The sequence below is a fragment of the Phaseolus vulgaris genome, chromosome 3 (genome assembly GCF_000499845.2).
Source record: "Phaseolus vulgaris cultivar G19833 chromosome 3, P. vulgaris v2.0, whole genome shotgun sequence".
Taxonomy (NCBI): domain Eukaryota; kingdom Viridiplantae; phylum Streptophyta; class Magnoliopsida; order Fabales; family Fabaceae; genus Phaseolus; species Phaseolus vulgaris.
Window position 1 is genome coordinate 16,397,595 of NC_023757.2, and position 15,643 is coordinate 16,413,237.

Here is a 15,643-nt window from a genome sequence, read left to right on the forward strand (position 1 = left end):
TATGTAGGATTTTGGAGTGCAAGAGGTTGTGAATGTTGAAAATGTACAAGTGTTGAAACATGTAGATAAACGTTTTCATAAATTCACATACTTGTTCTTATTATCAATAATAAAATATTGTAAAGAATAAACTTTTTCATTCTTTCATTCGTTATTTAAAAAATGGTACGTTATGCATAATGGAAAAATTTATGGGCAATTGGGGAACTTTATAAAGAATTTTATTTTAGTGACGTAGGGGTGTTTAAATGAAATAGGGGTTGCAGAAAGTATAAAATAAAGACAGTAGATTGGGCCAGAAAATTTGAAATAGTTATTAGGGTGTGTAAATTAAATAATGGTTGCAAAGAGTTAAACAATTTGGGCAGCATATTGGGCCATAAAATTAAAAATACTGATGTGGGGTGTGTAAATTAAATAAAGGTTGTATAGAGTAAAAACTTTTGTGCAACCCACCCCTAGTACTTTTGTGTAGTCCACCCCTAATACATTTTTGTAGACTACTCCTTATCACATTGTCCACACCATATCTTCTCCATCTATCCCGACTACTGCTGGCTCTATGCAAGGCCTTTCTGACCTCTTTGACCATGGTGTCGCTGCATCTTCAGAGCACGACCTCCACCCTGAGGAGGTGTAGCATGACCCTATTGGTAGTCATCAACTGACTTCTTGGTAGAGGGTAAGTCATTCTAAATGTATATTTAATTTGATCTTTATATTACCATGTCTGTAATTTGATTTGTTTGTATTGTAGGTGGATGCCAAATCATTTTGTTAGTGAGGCCATTGGACATTGCATTCGAACCCACTGCCTCTGCGAGCCTCTTCTGCGTCATTGCCTCTGCGAGCCTCCTCCGTGTCACTGCCTCTACGATCCTTTTCCGCGACATTGTCTCCTCCACGTTGCGTCTCTAAGCCTCCTCAATGTCCATTACTGCACAGTCGTTGCTCACCTCCGCGACGTCGTAGTGTGAGTTTTTCTGCATCGCGTCTCTGGTCGTTCACCCTCGCGGTTCAACTCCAGCTCTTGCTCCATTGTTGCTGCCGGAGGTAAATGTTTAAAGGTTCATAATTTGTTGATTCATTTTTTTTTGGATTATTGGGTTTTAATGTGTTGGTGTTATGGTTGGTTGTTGTTGTAGCTGGTATGTAATTTAGACTGGATGAGTTGAAACTGTGATAATTAAAAATTGTATGTTTAGGGTTTGATTTTGCATTTTTTAGATAAAGATGAATAGGATTTTGGACTTTAAATGTAGGAATTTGTTGTGCAAGAGGTTGTGAATGTTGAGAATTGTTGAAAATGTAGAAGTGTTGAAACAGGTAGATAAACGGTTTCATAAATTCACATGTTTGTTCTTATTATATATTACTGCAAAGAATAAACTTTTTCATTTTTTCATTCGTTATTTAAAAAAAGTTATGGATGAACAAAATAAATATGTTATGTGTAATGGGAAAATTTATGGGTAAGATTGGGGGAACTTTATGAAGAAATATTTTTTTAGTAACGTGGGGGTGTTTAAATGAAATAGGGGATGCAGAAAGTAAAAGATAAAGACAACAAATTGGGCCAAAAAAAATTGAAATAGTTATGTAGGGAGTGTAAATTAAATAAGGGTTGCATAGAGTAAAAAATTTGGGCAGCATATTGGGTCAGAAAATTAAAAATACTGATGTGGAGTGTGTAAATTAAATAAGGGCTGCAAAGAGTAAAAACTTTTGTGCAGCCCACACCCCTGATACTTTTGTGCAGCCCACCTCTGGTACATTTGTGCAGCCCACCCCTAGTACATTTGTGCAGACTACTCCTTATCTCATTGTCCACACCACATCTTTTTCATCTGTCCCGACTACTGTTGGGTCTATGCAAGGCCTCTTTGACCATGTTGACCATGGTGCCACTGCTGCTTCAAAGCACAACCTCCACCCTGAGGAGGTCCAGCGTGACCCTACTGGTAGGGTCATCATCCGACTTCTTGGTATAGGGTAAGTCATCCTAAATGTATATTTAATTTTATCTTTATGTTATTATGTCTGTAATTTGATTTGTTTGTATTGTATGTGGACGACAAATAATTTTTCTAGTGAGGTCATTGGACATTGCATTCGGTCTGAATTTAGAGGTCCATATCATCATTATGATACCATGCGTGAAGAGGAAAAACTAAAATAGTGGACTGACTTTCAGGTAATTTTAATTTTTAATTACAATTTCATATAGATTAACTAAAATGGAAAAACTGAAACAAAATATTTTCTTGTTTTTAACAGAGTATAGTCACTTGGGCACCTCAGGATGAATGCCAAATTAAAAAGGTCTATAAGTCTAAAGTCAGAAAAAGACTTTGTGACATGTTGACCAAAGCTAGGACAAGGGTGTCTGACCTATTTGGATAGGTGAGCAAGCATGGGCTAAACTTCTAAACTATTGGAATTCACAATTCAAAGATAAATCAACTCAAAATAAAGCCAATAGGGGTTCAACTCGTGGTGGAGCACTGCACTCCATAGGTCGAAAATCACATTCAGATATTGCAGTGACCTTGGTAAGTACTTGTCACTGTCTTACATGAAAATCATTTTACATTTGCAACCTATACTGTTTTTAATTGTACAACATTATTAGGAATGTCAATATGGTCATCCTCCAGAACCTGATGAACTATTTATGGCACCCACACAAACAAAAAGGGTGAATAGGTTGATACCCGTGCTCGTGAGACTTATGTAAGTTATTCTTTTAACTTTTTTTATATTTATATTTTAATTTCCTAACATTTTCATTTTTTAATGATATATGTAGGAAAACTATCATGAGCGTTTGAGGGCCCTTCAAGTAAATAGTTCTCAGGACTCTAGCACTGATGTCCACCAACTTGATCCTGCAATTAAGCTTCAAACTTGGAAGAAAGCTGTTGGAGGAAATAGTAGAGGTCGGGTGTATGGTATGACAAACTTGGCTGCTAACTTCCGCCAAGGAGTCTTTTCCCTCACTCAAGCCTCTGTTTCTGGCACTTCACAATCTGAGCATGTGATTGAAAATCAAATGTTTTGTGCTGAACTTAGTATGCAAAGTCAGAAGTATGCACACTTGGAGGATGAGATGAAGGTTATAAAGGAAAAACTTATTTCAATGAGACGTGACAAAAATGCTTCCAATAGCACAACTCAATTCGATCATGAGTATGATCTAGAGCAGGATGATAAACCTGTTCCATAAAGTGCATCCTATACTGTAAGTTTAACTATTTGACATTTTTATTATATACTATGTATTTTAATTATTTCATTTATTTATTTATATTGTTTGTATTTTTTTACAGGTTTTCATAGATCACATCACTATGGGATTCATTTTAGTGTTTTTAGTTAAATTTGTAAAGTACAATTTTAATTTTAATATATTTTTAAGTATTTATATCCTTTTAGAATATTTGAATGGATCAAAGATTTTGTTTAACTATTTGTATTATTTTTGTACTTTGGTGTGTTTGTGGATGTATTGTGAATGATAGTAATTTGTATGAATATGATTTGGTTTTGATTTGGTTGGTATTTATTGTTTACAGAGTAAACTAGCTAGAAAACAAAATAAATTGCTTTTTTCATCCCTTTATGCGTCGGCCTTTGGCGCATGCTAGCTTTTTCTTTATTAATTAATTTATGTGTCGGCTTCTGCGTGGCTAGGCCCACGCAACATCTGATATTTTTTTTTTTCATTTTGTCGGCCAAGCCGACGCATAGGCGATATTTTAAATTTAGGCATAAGCCACCGCAATTGCGTGGCTTGGAGTTTCACTTAGGTGATGCAATTTGCATGGGCTTGGCCTATGCAACATGCGTCGAACTCGCTGACTCACACTAATTTCCATTTGTTTCCAATGTTTTTTCGTGGGACTGCTGGCCAACGAAAATTTGATGCTTATGCGTCCGTTTTTGGACTGTTGCGTCCAGTTTTGACCCACGAAAGATTATATTTTTCTTGTCGTGCATATATTTGCTGACCAATTTCAAAAGAGTGATGTTTTCCTATCATTATTCTCATCCATTTATTTTCTAAACAATGTTCATAGTTTTCATATTCAACCATTGTTTATTAATCAAAAAATTTGATCCAGTTGATTTCTCATGCTTGAAGATATAATTATTGAGAAAAATTGTATTAATTATATGTACCTCCTGTAATTTATGATTTGGTTTCCATCAATCAATCTAATAATCAAGGAATAATTAGATGAAGTTATAAATTAAATTATAACCTAATTATTATGACTAATTAGGTACTGATGTGCATAGTATTGTGCATGAACTTAAATATTTTAAGGCTAAAAAATCTTCACACAATTTTTTTGATATTAACAATCTTTCCATACAACAGTTCCACCCATTAATCTGGAACAGATAAAGAAATAAAACTACTTATAAATTTCATAATCATCCATAATTTCTATAGTTAAAACTCATAATAGTATGAATTCTAATAATGCTACAATAAATTGTAATAAACAATATTTATATATTGTTTTAGATTCCCAATACTCCTTGTAGTAGTTGTTATTAATTCTATGTTTTTGGATGCACAAAGATGTTTGCCAATTAGTCTTCCATCTTGCAATATTCTAATAAATTGTGACTTCCAACATCCACATTACCATGATAATCCAATGTGACAACGTCTGTGGAATTTGCTATGATTTGGTTGATTAGGGAAGCCTTGAAGAAGAGAATATGAAATGAAAAAAGAGAAACATAATAAAGGATTAGCAAAAGAGTGTGAATAAAAGAATAAACTGTGTAAATAATTATATTTATAGCACACTTTTAGTTTACACATATAAGTAATCCATTGTCAAAAGAGTTATGTCCTTACAATTATCATGATTAAAAAAATAATAACTTCAAAAAAACATAACTTAATTCAGTCTTATTAATTAATATATTACGAAAGAGTTGAAAAGACTTCCATTGGGGTATGGGAACAACAAAGTCAGAATACTTGTGTGAAATGACAAAAAAACAATAAATCATAATAAATGTATAACGTACTCGACAACATTGAAAATGAAGAGTCATTTACCTCCACACAATCCTAAAGTGGGATCAACTATCAAGAAAACAACAAATTAATACAACTTATACAATGCATTAAACGATAAAACTAATCAAATATCTATTAATGTCATCACTAGATAATACAAAAATATCCAAGATATCTTCAAGGGGTACCGAATAAAGAATTGAAAAGACTTTGGTTGGAGTATAGGAACGACAGAGTCAAAGCATTTATTAGAAATGACTAATGAAATTCCAAAAGCACTAAACATGGAAAATGAAAAATATTTTACCTCATACACAAATGTATTTTGCCTTCTTTGTTTATTGTGTTTTTCATATGTGGAAAATGAGAGAAAAATGTTCATCAAACATAAAATAGAACAAAAACAAACAATTCGCACAAAAAACAAAGAACAAAAAAATTAATTTTCTGCCTTCATCATTCCACTCCTTTCTCTCTTAAAGCCTTCCATCGTCGAAGTTGCTTCGTTTAATGTTTTATCTTATGCTTCAAAATTCAATGGCCTAACATTCCCCAAAAAGATGAAGTTTTTCCCTCAAACCTAAGATCTGCTATGAGAATTCAATAGAAAACCAATACCAGTGACCACATATACATTAGATTTCAAATTCAAAATTTCAAATTCAAAACAGAACACATGTTTAGTATAAAAATAATACTACACAAAACCAAAAAGCATTTAAATCAGATGAACATCAATATGAAAAAAACACAAAACAAAATAAAACATTTAAATTTGATGAACATCAATATGAAAAAAAAATGTAGATGAGAAATACGATGAAAAAACAAAGCATAACAAATGCTTGGCATAAAATAAAACTGCAAAGAACAAAACAAAAAAAATTAAATAAGAATAACATCATTATGAAATGTAGTAAACACAAAAGATAAGCTTACCAAGAACTATCGATGACCTTTTGGGGTTTTTGAGAATGATAGGATTCAGGAATGCAATGCAGAATCCAATGAGAAGATGATATAAATAGTAAAAAAAAGGTAACAAAAAAGTTTTAGAAATCAAATTTGAAATTTAAAAACCACTATCTTGAAATACGGTTAAACAAAAGCTTACTTTACTACAAAATATGATCATAAACAAAAAAATCTCGAGAGCAGTGTTAGAAAAATAACCCATTTTGAAATTGGTAAATAGTTTTAGCAAAACATGAAAGAAGTTAACTTAATGATTCAGGAAACACTTAACAACAACACATTAACCATAATAAGTGAATCTTTTGCAACAAAACAAATCGAAATAAGGTTAAATAGAAGATTACTTTATTGCAAATCATGTCCATAACACCAAAAGCTCCAAAATATAAGGATCATGAAAAAGAAAGATTTTTCAAAGAATCAAAATCTAGAAAAGGTTTAACACAGTTTGGGATAAATACATAACCTAAGCATAACAATATTTGAAAAAAAAAACATACAACATAACCATGTTTTGAAATTTTGAAATAATGGAAAACCCTAATGACTTCGTGAATACTGTGTTAACTTAAGACTATGCATGTATTATCTAAGCAAACACATTACTTATTAAATCCAAAAAAAAGGCATCAAAGTGTTACAAATGAAACACTTGTGTCTTCATAATTTATTGTAAAGAAAAAAAAAATCTTCTTACAAAAGAAAGATGTTTGTTGCTTGATGATGACTTATAATAAATTATAATAAATGTACTCTACACGAACAAGTTTAAGTGCAAATTTTAAAAGTAACATATAAAAGGGATTAGCAGCCTAATTAATATTGTATTTTTTAATATATATATATATATATATATATATATATGAATATATTATGTTATTATTATAGTTTATCTTGTATGATCAAAATCATTTATAGAAATTTATTGGGTTACTGATGATAATTTTGTGAATATTTTCAATTTATAATACAAATTATTGAAACTACATTGATGTAAAAAAAATGTAGACTAAAAAAAAGGTAACTACACACATAATACATGGAATCAAGTTGAATGAGAATCCGTACATTAAAAAAACACTACCCACATTCTATAACAAATTAAATTATAAATATTTATCATATTTGGTTTTCAATTCTTTATTACAACATTAGTTCAATATAATATATAAAAAAAATATATTTAATTATTATTTTTATATAATAAGTAAAATCATATAAAATAAAATTAATACACATATATACTATTTAAAAATTAAAAAAATAACATAATAAAAAAGAGATGTGATGTGACGCTTGTGTCTGTATTTTTTAATATTTTTTATATAACATTATTAAACTATAAATTTTATAAAAAAAATTAATTAATATATGATAAATTTACAAATATCATTACAACTTTTAACGTATATTTTTATACACATATCTTCTATTATAAAAAATACTAATTTATAATATTATGATTTTATAATAATAAATTTTTCTTTAGAAAACCAAACAAAGATTTGATTTTTAAATTCTAGTGTCATTCATAAAAAGTAATTTTTTATTAAGGAATATATCTACATTTATTAGATTATAACAACAATTAAGCTAATTTATATTATTTAAATAAAAAACATAAATGAACCTTTTTAATTATGTGTAAAGCACGTCATCATAATTTATTGAGTCTTAAAAAGTTACGTAAAAAAAATTATTCTAATACATTTTGACACATATATAATCTATAATAAAATATTAAATAAATTATAAAAAGCTCATAAGATATTTTGTTTTACAAAAATACTGTTATTATAGTGACTATGTGTTATATAAATTTTTATTGTATCCTATTATTGGAAACAAAATAAATTAGAATAAATATATTATTACATGTTAGTTTGAAAAATTAAAAGAATTTAAAGTGTGTATTTATATTTTATATATATGTATATTAATTTTATCTTTTGAGAGAATAATTTTCTTTGATTTATATAAATAAAAAATATTGTTTGTAACAACGTTAGAAAACAAAGTGAAGAAAGTTACAAACCGTGGTGTTGTTTCCACTTTCTTTTTTCTCTTTTCATCTCTCTTTTCTCTCTTTTCTTCTCGTTTCTCACTCTATACCTATTATAAAGTGGACTTTAAACCTAACTCAACCCCATAAAACCGGCTCATGGAGTGAGGTTTATATCCACTTACATATAGTCGATGTAGAATCTCCAACGCACCCCTTATGTCGAGCATGACAGCTCGTTCGTGGGATATTATATTATGGGTGGTCCGATAACGGCCCGATAGCGGGTGGCCTGATAAGCCCAACAAACATTCGTTATGATAGACTTTAAATTGCTCTGATACCATATTATGAAGTGGACTTTAAGCCTAACTCAACCCCATAAAACCGATTCATGGGGTGAGGTTTGCACCCACTTATATATAGTCGATGTGGGATCTCCAACACACCCCCTCACGCCGAGCATGACAGCTCGTGCATGGGATAACATATTATGGGTGGTCCGATAATGACCCGATAGCAGGTGACCTGATAAGCCCAACAAACATTCGCTAGGATAGGCTTTAAATTGCTCTGATACCACATTACAAAGTGGACTTTAAACCTAACTCAACCCCATAAAATCGGCTCATGGGGTGAGGTCTGCACCCACTTATATATAGTCGATGTGGGATCTCCAACAATACCTCATCTATTTTAGAATCACCTTGTAGCTGAGGGTTAAGAAACATTTCTACCCGATTAGATTTTCAAACTGAGTAAGTTCATTTTTGCTCTAAAGATCCTTTGTTCTCTGTTTTTCCTTAGGATTTAGTCATCAATCTTGGTGGGGTCGGTTGAGAAGAATATTCCTATCAACTTGTTCTAATATATACTGAATTTTTGTTTTGTTTAGATAACTTGTATTAGACCCTTAAATCTTGAAGCTTATTCAGACTGAGGGGATAAAATTTTAGAATTTTCTAGAAAAGCAAGCAATTAAGGTAAGAGAAGCTAATTTTAATTTACAGTGGTACCTAGGCTAGAAGATCTAGATGTGGAGGGGACGTGGTCCCAATATTCAATTTCTCTTGCAGGGATGTTGTGTGTTTATATATTGTGTTGTTTGTTTATATATTATTTAAACTTGTAGAAATATTTGATTTTGATTGTTTAGTATTTAAGTGCTATTTTTTTTATGTTAAATAGGATTATGAATATTGTGGATTGTGTTCTGAATGATATTGTATGATGAAAATGGTATGGAATTAAATTCATACATTTGGGATAATGTATAGACTGATGTTTGTTTGTGTATTAAGTATTGATACATATGTGGTAACAGAGATCTCCGAGCTTCACTGATGATCTAAGTCATATAGACTAAGATATCAGGTGGTGAGAAGCTGATGGAGGAGTTCATGCACATCGTGACATATGAGATGCACGACTTTGGTTGTATTGAACTTACCCTGATCCTTTTTGTTGGATTCGCTGATAATCTTTGGATCAGGTGTTAGTCTCTGGTAGGACTTACTTAATACGGGTCTTCCGGAAGGCGTTGTTTGTTGAGTATCTTGGATGTGTAGATCCATGTGATTGTTTTATTTTTTGGACTTGAAGAAGATCGAATAATTGAGAAATTGATCATGTAATTTGGTTTTCTCTTTTGATTTAATTGTGTATATTATAAAATTTTATTTTCACTAGCTTACCCTTGTTTTTCTTGTTGTGTTTGAACTGCGATGATTGTAATACGTACACGAGCAGATGATCATACAGGTGTCGGAGGGTCTAGAGATTTTTAAGGTGTTGATTTGAAACTTATATTGTAAATATTTGTATTTCTATAAGCTCTAATCATGTATTAAGAATGTTTTGAAAAACTCTAAGCTTGTATAGAAATATGTAGAACTAGTGTATTGTAATAGTTAGAGGTATTTTTGGGGTGTTACATTTAATGGTATCAGAGCGGTTTATCCTTAGGATAACCTGAGAGTAGTGGGTTTATTGTGTTTCTCCTTAAGTCTAACTTCAAGGCTTAGCTAAAAGTTTCTAATAGGATGTTTAGCAAATTTGTTTTCTTGAAATCTTGTTTGTGCTTCAGTAAAAGTAGTTGTTTTGAATAAAGATGAAAGTATTAAGAATGAAAATAATCTTGATAAGGTGGTGAGGGTGCACACTCATAGCTAGATCAAGATTATTTTCTATCTTAATTCTAAATAGTTAGAGTATATTTTAGAGTTAAGTCTTGATTGGTTTTTACCTGTTTCGTATGATTATTTCTTTGAAGTTAATTTGTCTTAAAGATGTAGTTGGAAATTTTTAGTAATTTCTAATTCAATTGTTTATGTGCTTAGAAGATGGCACATATACCACCTACCCCTCCTCCACCAATAGATATGTCCAACTTAGCTCAAGCAATGGAGATAATGACAACAACCTTGCAACAATAGAGTGCTACTATGGCACAACAACATCAAACCACCCTTATCAATTAGAAATCGCTAGATTAGCAGCAAAAGCGTCTCAACTTCATCAACAACCTCATACCTTTAGTTTGAAGGACTTTTTGAGACACAATCCACCCAAATTTAGTGGGAAGGTAAATCCATATGAAGCATACCACTGGGTGAGAGACATATACAAAATCTTTGAAGCTACTCAATGCCTAAAAGAGAGAAAGTTATCTTATGTCATCTATATATACTTATTGAAGAAGCTGGGTTTTGGTGGATAGGTATGAAGCAGATGATGGAAGACATAAAAGAAATTGTCACTTGGGAGTGTTTCAAAATAAGATTCATGGAAGAGTATTTTCCTGATAGTGTCAGATATGAGAAAGAAAATGAATTCATGCAGCTGGAACAAGGAAAGCTTTGAGTCATTGAATATGCTATTAGGTTCAATATTCTTTCAGCTGGTAGGACTTACTTAATACAGCTATTCCGGAAGGGGTTTGATCCTGCCTGTTGACCGGAACGCTGGAAACTGCCTCGTCAAAGGATCGACGTGTGCACCGCTTCTCACCACCGTTCCTCTTCGGGATCTACCTTAAGAACCTGCAAAGAAACAGCACGGCGCCGCTGCGGCCGATCGCACTCCAACGCTCAAGTCAGTGACGGTATCACCAAATACTAAGAGAACAAGAACCGTGCAAATCCTCTCTCACAGTTAGCTCTATCACTCGCAAGCGTAAAGTGTATGAACTGAACGTGCGTACCTCAGAAAGTTTGTTAAGAACTCTTATATACCTGGCAGCTTTCTCTCTCCTGGCAGTTACAGACTTGGACACGTGGCTCGCATCCGACTGTACACGTGCCATCATATGGAGGCTCCCTGACTTGGCGCTGCTTCTACTCTCATTTTGGCTAAGTTACTTATGCATGGTACTGCCCAGTGCATAGCTAACTTAGGAGTGCGATCTCTACTGGAACTGGCGAGTTAGGGGCCTTCATACACCTTCCCTGTGGTCTCGCCGGCCGCCTTCACAATCTGCTTCTCCTTCATCTTCGGCGATGTGCTCGCTCTGGCGATCTCCAATGACTAGGTCGCCTGAATCTACATCTGGCGACTTCATCTTTAACCTGGCGATCGCCGATTCTGATAAGCTGGAAATCGGAACACGCCAATATAACAACTGGCGACTACACGAGCCACCCGACTTCCTTCCCTTCTGCCAACCTGGCGCCTTGTCAACACGCCTATACTGTAGGAGGATGCCACGTCATCACACCCGACCACCAGGGCGGTACACAAGCCCCCCAGTCTTAAGCGAAGACTTGTCTAGCGAAAAGACTGAAAGAGCCTTCGTTAACACCGATCTACGTGGCACTGACGCAGAATTCCAAGCGGTTGTACCTTCTGCTGCTCTGACGCCCCACCAAACCCCTCACTCATCGTTTGACGCGTGGCTTCATCAACGGCTCTCTTCATTTGCCGTTTGCGCTTCCTAAAACCATTTCGAAAAACCTTTAAACCCATTTCGCTCCACTGTTCCATCACTTTCTTCGTGCTTGCAAACGCTCTAACTTCCTTCTGCGAAAACTCTCAATGCTCTTCAACGCTCTAGATCACCATCTTCCTCCATCGTCTTCCTGATCATCGAAAGGTAACTACTTTCCTTCATCTGCTGGTTTTCCTTGCATTTTCACCGATTTGCATCATCCTGTAACTGCTTGGTGCATACGCTGTGGGTTGTTTTTCCATTTCTCCTTCTGCGTAACTTAGGGCTTTGTCAATCGTCGCAACGAACCTACATTCGTTCGTTTTTCACCTTCCTTCTATGATCGAGTCAGCCTCTGTAACCCCCTGATCATTTTTCCTTTCTTCTTCCTTTGCAGCTGCTATCATGACTCGCACAAAGATTACCCCGAACCCTCCTCCTTCAGCACGAAACCTTCCTTCACAAGCACACGACTCAACACAAGTTCGTGGCGCTTCATCTTCGCAGGCTGAGAGGCCTGCGTCTTCCCAACCTGTCCTGGCCCAGGCGACTCCACCTAATGCTGGAGGAGCCCCCGTTCCCCTGCCAGACTTCAAAACTTTATACCCCTGGGCTAACTCAACCCTTCTGAAAGAGACATCCTCCGTGAACACTGCGGGAGCAGTCTTGCGGCTGACTAAGGGGGACGAGATCTACTAATCGTTTCACAAGGAGCACGACGAAAAGATGATGGTGCTGCCTTGCCCCGCCGACCTGCCCGTGTGTGCTGATGACAAAGTAAGCGCCGACGGGCCCTTCTGCTTTGTCTATACGACTTTGTTCAAGAAGGTCAGGCTCAGGTTCCCTTTCACCCGATTCGAGAGGGAACTTCTTACCGAGCTCAACATTGCTGTCGCCCAGCTCCACCCCAACAGCTGGGCGTTTGTTCGAGCCTTTCAAGTAATGTGCGCCCACCTGGGGTTGCCCGCGTCGGTGAACGTGTTCTTATTCCTTTTCGAAGCCAAGCACCCAGGAGACCGCCTGTGGATCAGCTTGAACGCGATTGCTGGGAGATCCATTTTTACCATCTTCCAGCAATCGTACAAAGACTGGAAGGGGAAATTCGTCCAAGTACGTGCAAACGACAAGGACACCTCCCTTCTCGATGGCTTCCCCTTGTACTGGGTGGACAAGGGGAAAAAGGAGTCCAAGAGCTGCTTCAGGAGGCCCAGAAGTCCTGATAGCATGGGAGCATTGGACAGAGACCTCTGTCTCTTCTGGAAGAAGGTGGCGGACGCCAATATAACTTTCCTCACCACCACCCTGATATGCTTCGAATTCTACGAAGATCAGCTAGAAATTCGAATAGGTTAGGACATCAAACTCTTGCTTTGATACTGCTTCTTGTTTAGCTGTTTCTTGGCGTCTTGTGCGTTATGCACAAGACTTTGGCTTTACTTTTTCTGCACATACCATCTGCTTTGCTGTTTATTACCTTATGCACTTATCTGTTTTCCTTGAGTTAACCCATGCATTTTCGTCCCCTGCAGACAACATGTTGCCCAGGAACATGCTCGCCGAACTAAAGGCGCTCGCCCGAAACCACGGGTTGGCGACCGGTTCCCAAACGGTGCCCAACTCGGTGGTGGAGGCCGCCATTGTCCAAGGGCGATCACCACCCAAGGAACCTGCCCAACGCAAAAAATTGGTCCTTAAGAGACCTAAAAGGAAAGCCCCTCAAGTCATCCATGAGGAGGAAGAAGAGGATGACGAGGTCACCGAGGATGGCCTCGTTACGAAGAGGAAGAGGGTGGCACCTTCTTCACCACCTGCTCCACCCCCTCTTCCATCCTCAACACCACCATCAACGCCTGCTCCTCCTCCAACATCGCCAACACCACAGGCTCCTTCCTCACCAGTCCAAGCGGTTCAACTGGCCACTGCGCCACCTGCAGCTGAGGCCCAAGAGCCAAATTTCCTGGAGGACCCCCCAAGCGCCTCTACGCCATATGTGTCAGCCGGAGGGGGCCCCCCTTCAAACACTTCAGCTGCAGAAAATGTTCCAATCGGGGATGAGGTTGCTCATACCTCTCCGATTCTGATTACCGAATCCCCGATTGCGTCGCCACGCCAGGAAGCAACTACTGAAGAACATGCTAAGGAAGGTGGCGACGAGAACCCACAACAAGCCCACCTGGCGCCTCTCCAAGCAGCAAACCTTCCCCTTGAGGTCACAAGGATGTGGGAACCTCTAACTGCCAAACTGAAAACCATAGCAAAGGATATCCCAGCGATCATAACCAGGGCTGTGGAAGGCTCAACCAGGAGGCTCCAAGACGACCTCTTCAACCTCAAAACCGAGAACAGCACCATGAAGATCGAGGTGGAGAAGTTGTCCTTCAGCCTGACGCTCGCAGAAATCGAACACTCCCAAGTGGAGGATGCAATAAATACCGAGCTCAGGCTGGCACGCAAGGAGGCTACTGACCTCCGCCGCAAAGTTCACGAACTTGCCCAAGAGAAGGTCGAGCTGGAAAGCAAAATCGTGCCTCTTCGCGCCAAGGCGATCGACCTGGAGGCTCTCATGAAAGCTGACGCCGCTAAGGTGCAAAAACTGGAGCAGAGGTCGATCGACCGAGAGAAACTACTTGGGCAAGTAGAAAAGGCGAGGGACGACGCCATGGCTGATCTCGTCGAGGCCAACAAAGAGAAGGGAAAGATGGCTGCTGAGTTGGCCCAAGCACAATCGGAATCCAAGAAGGTTACTGAAGACCTTCTCCAGGCTCAAGAGACCAACGAACAACTCAAAAAACAGGTTGAAGAGCTGGAGCAGCAGAATAAAGAGCTAAAAGAGCAAACTGAAGACCTCAAGAAGCGGATTGAGGAACTTCAGGGGCAAATTGAAGAACTCAAGCTAAATTCTGCTCAGATTCTGGCTGCTGGATTCGAAGCTGCGCGGGAACAATTCGCTTGCCTATTCCCCGATCTGGATCTCAGCCTGGTGTCGCTGAACAACGAAGTAGTAGATGGAAAGGTCGTTCCTGCTGAAGACTAATCAACTCCACTTCATCTGCTACTTTTATGATTTCCCTTGTATATACCTTGTAATAAACTCGTGCATATGTGCTTTTAACAGATACTTATCTCAATGACAAAGTTTGGATATTCCCTCTCCTGACTTCTTTAAACGCTTTAACCTTCTTTGCATGTTTAACTTTGTCGGATTTAACTTAACGATTTTGCAAACACGACCTTTCGACTTTACTGCTTCGAACCACTTCAAACTCAAGTAATAATCACTTTAAACAACTTGTACTCTTAAGGAAACTAACCTTATTGTAAGAATACCTTTCAAGCAACGAACTGTAACTCAGTTATTGGCTCAAACACCGTCCCACTCGACCTGCTTCATCAAACAAGTCTTTTAACCTTCTCGCCGCTGTTTGAACTCTTCCCGATCGCCAAGAACTCTTGGTAACATCAGCTTTTCCTAGCCTCATGCTTTGGCAATTGTTTCTTTGCATGGGGGCAGGGACGCCTTTTGGGATCTCTCTTTACCCTCCTGGACTTCAGAACAAAGACCGGCTGACTAGGCGTTCTCTTCGAACCTACCTTAGCCACCTTCCAAACTTCTTCCACCCTCTGCGCCATACCTGAACTCGTTCGAGACGAGAAGGATTTTATCTTGCCTAAGCTCGCACGTAAGCGAGAAGGTCTT

General features: G+C 37.0%; 1 long non-coding RNA gene across 1 annotated transcript; it reads left to right on the plus strand.

The window, feature by feature from the left end:
• Positions 1 to 1,496: 1,496 nt before the first annotated feature.
• Positions 1,497 to 3,548, plus strand: LOC137806793 (uncharacterized). Its single transcript, XR_011080412.1, has 6 exons — positions 1,497 to 1,992; positions 2,092 to 2,194; positions 2,278 to 2,552; positions 2,633 to 2,733; positions 2,810 to 3,241; positions 3,330 to 3,548. It is a non-coding gene; the product is annotated as an uncharacterized lncRNA (long non-coding RNA).
• The last annotated feature ends 12,095 nt before the right edge of the window (positions 3,549 to 15,643 follow it).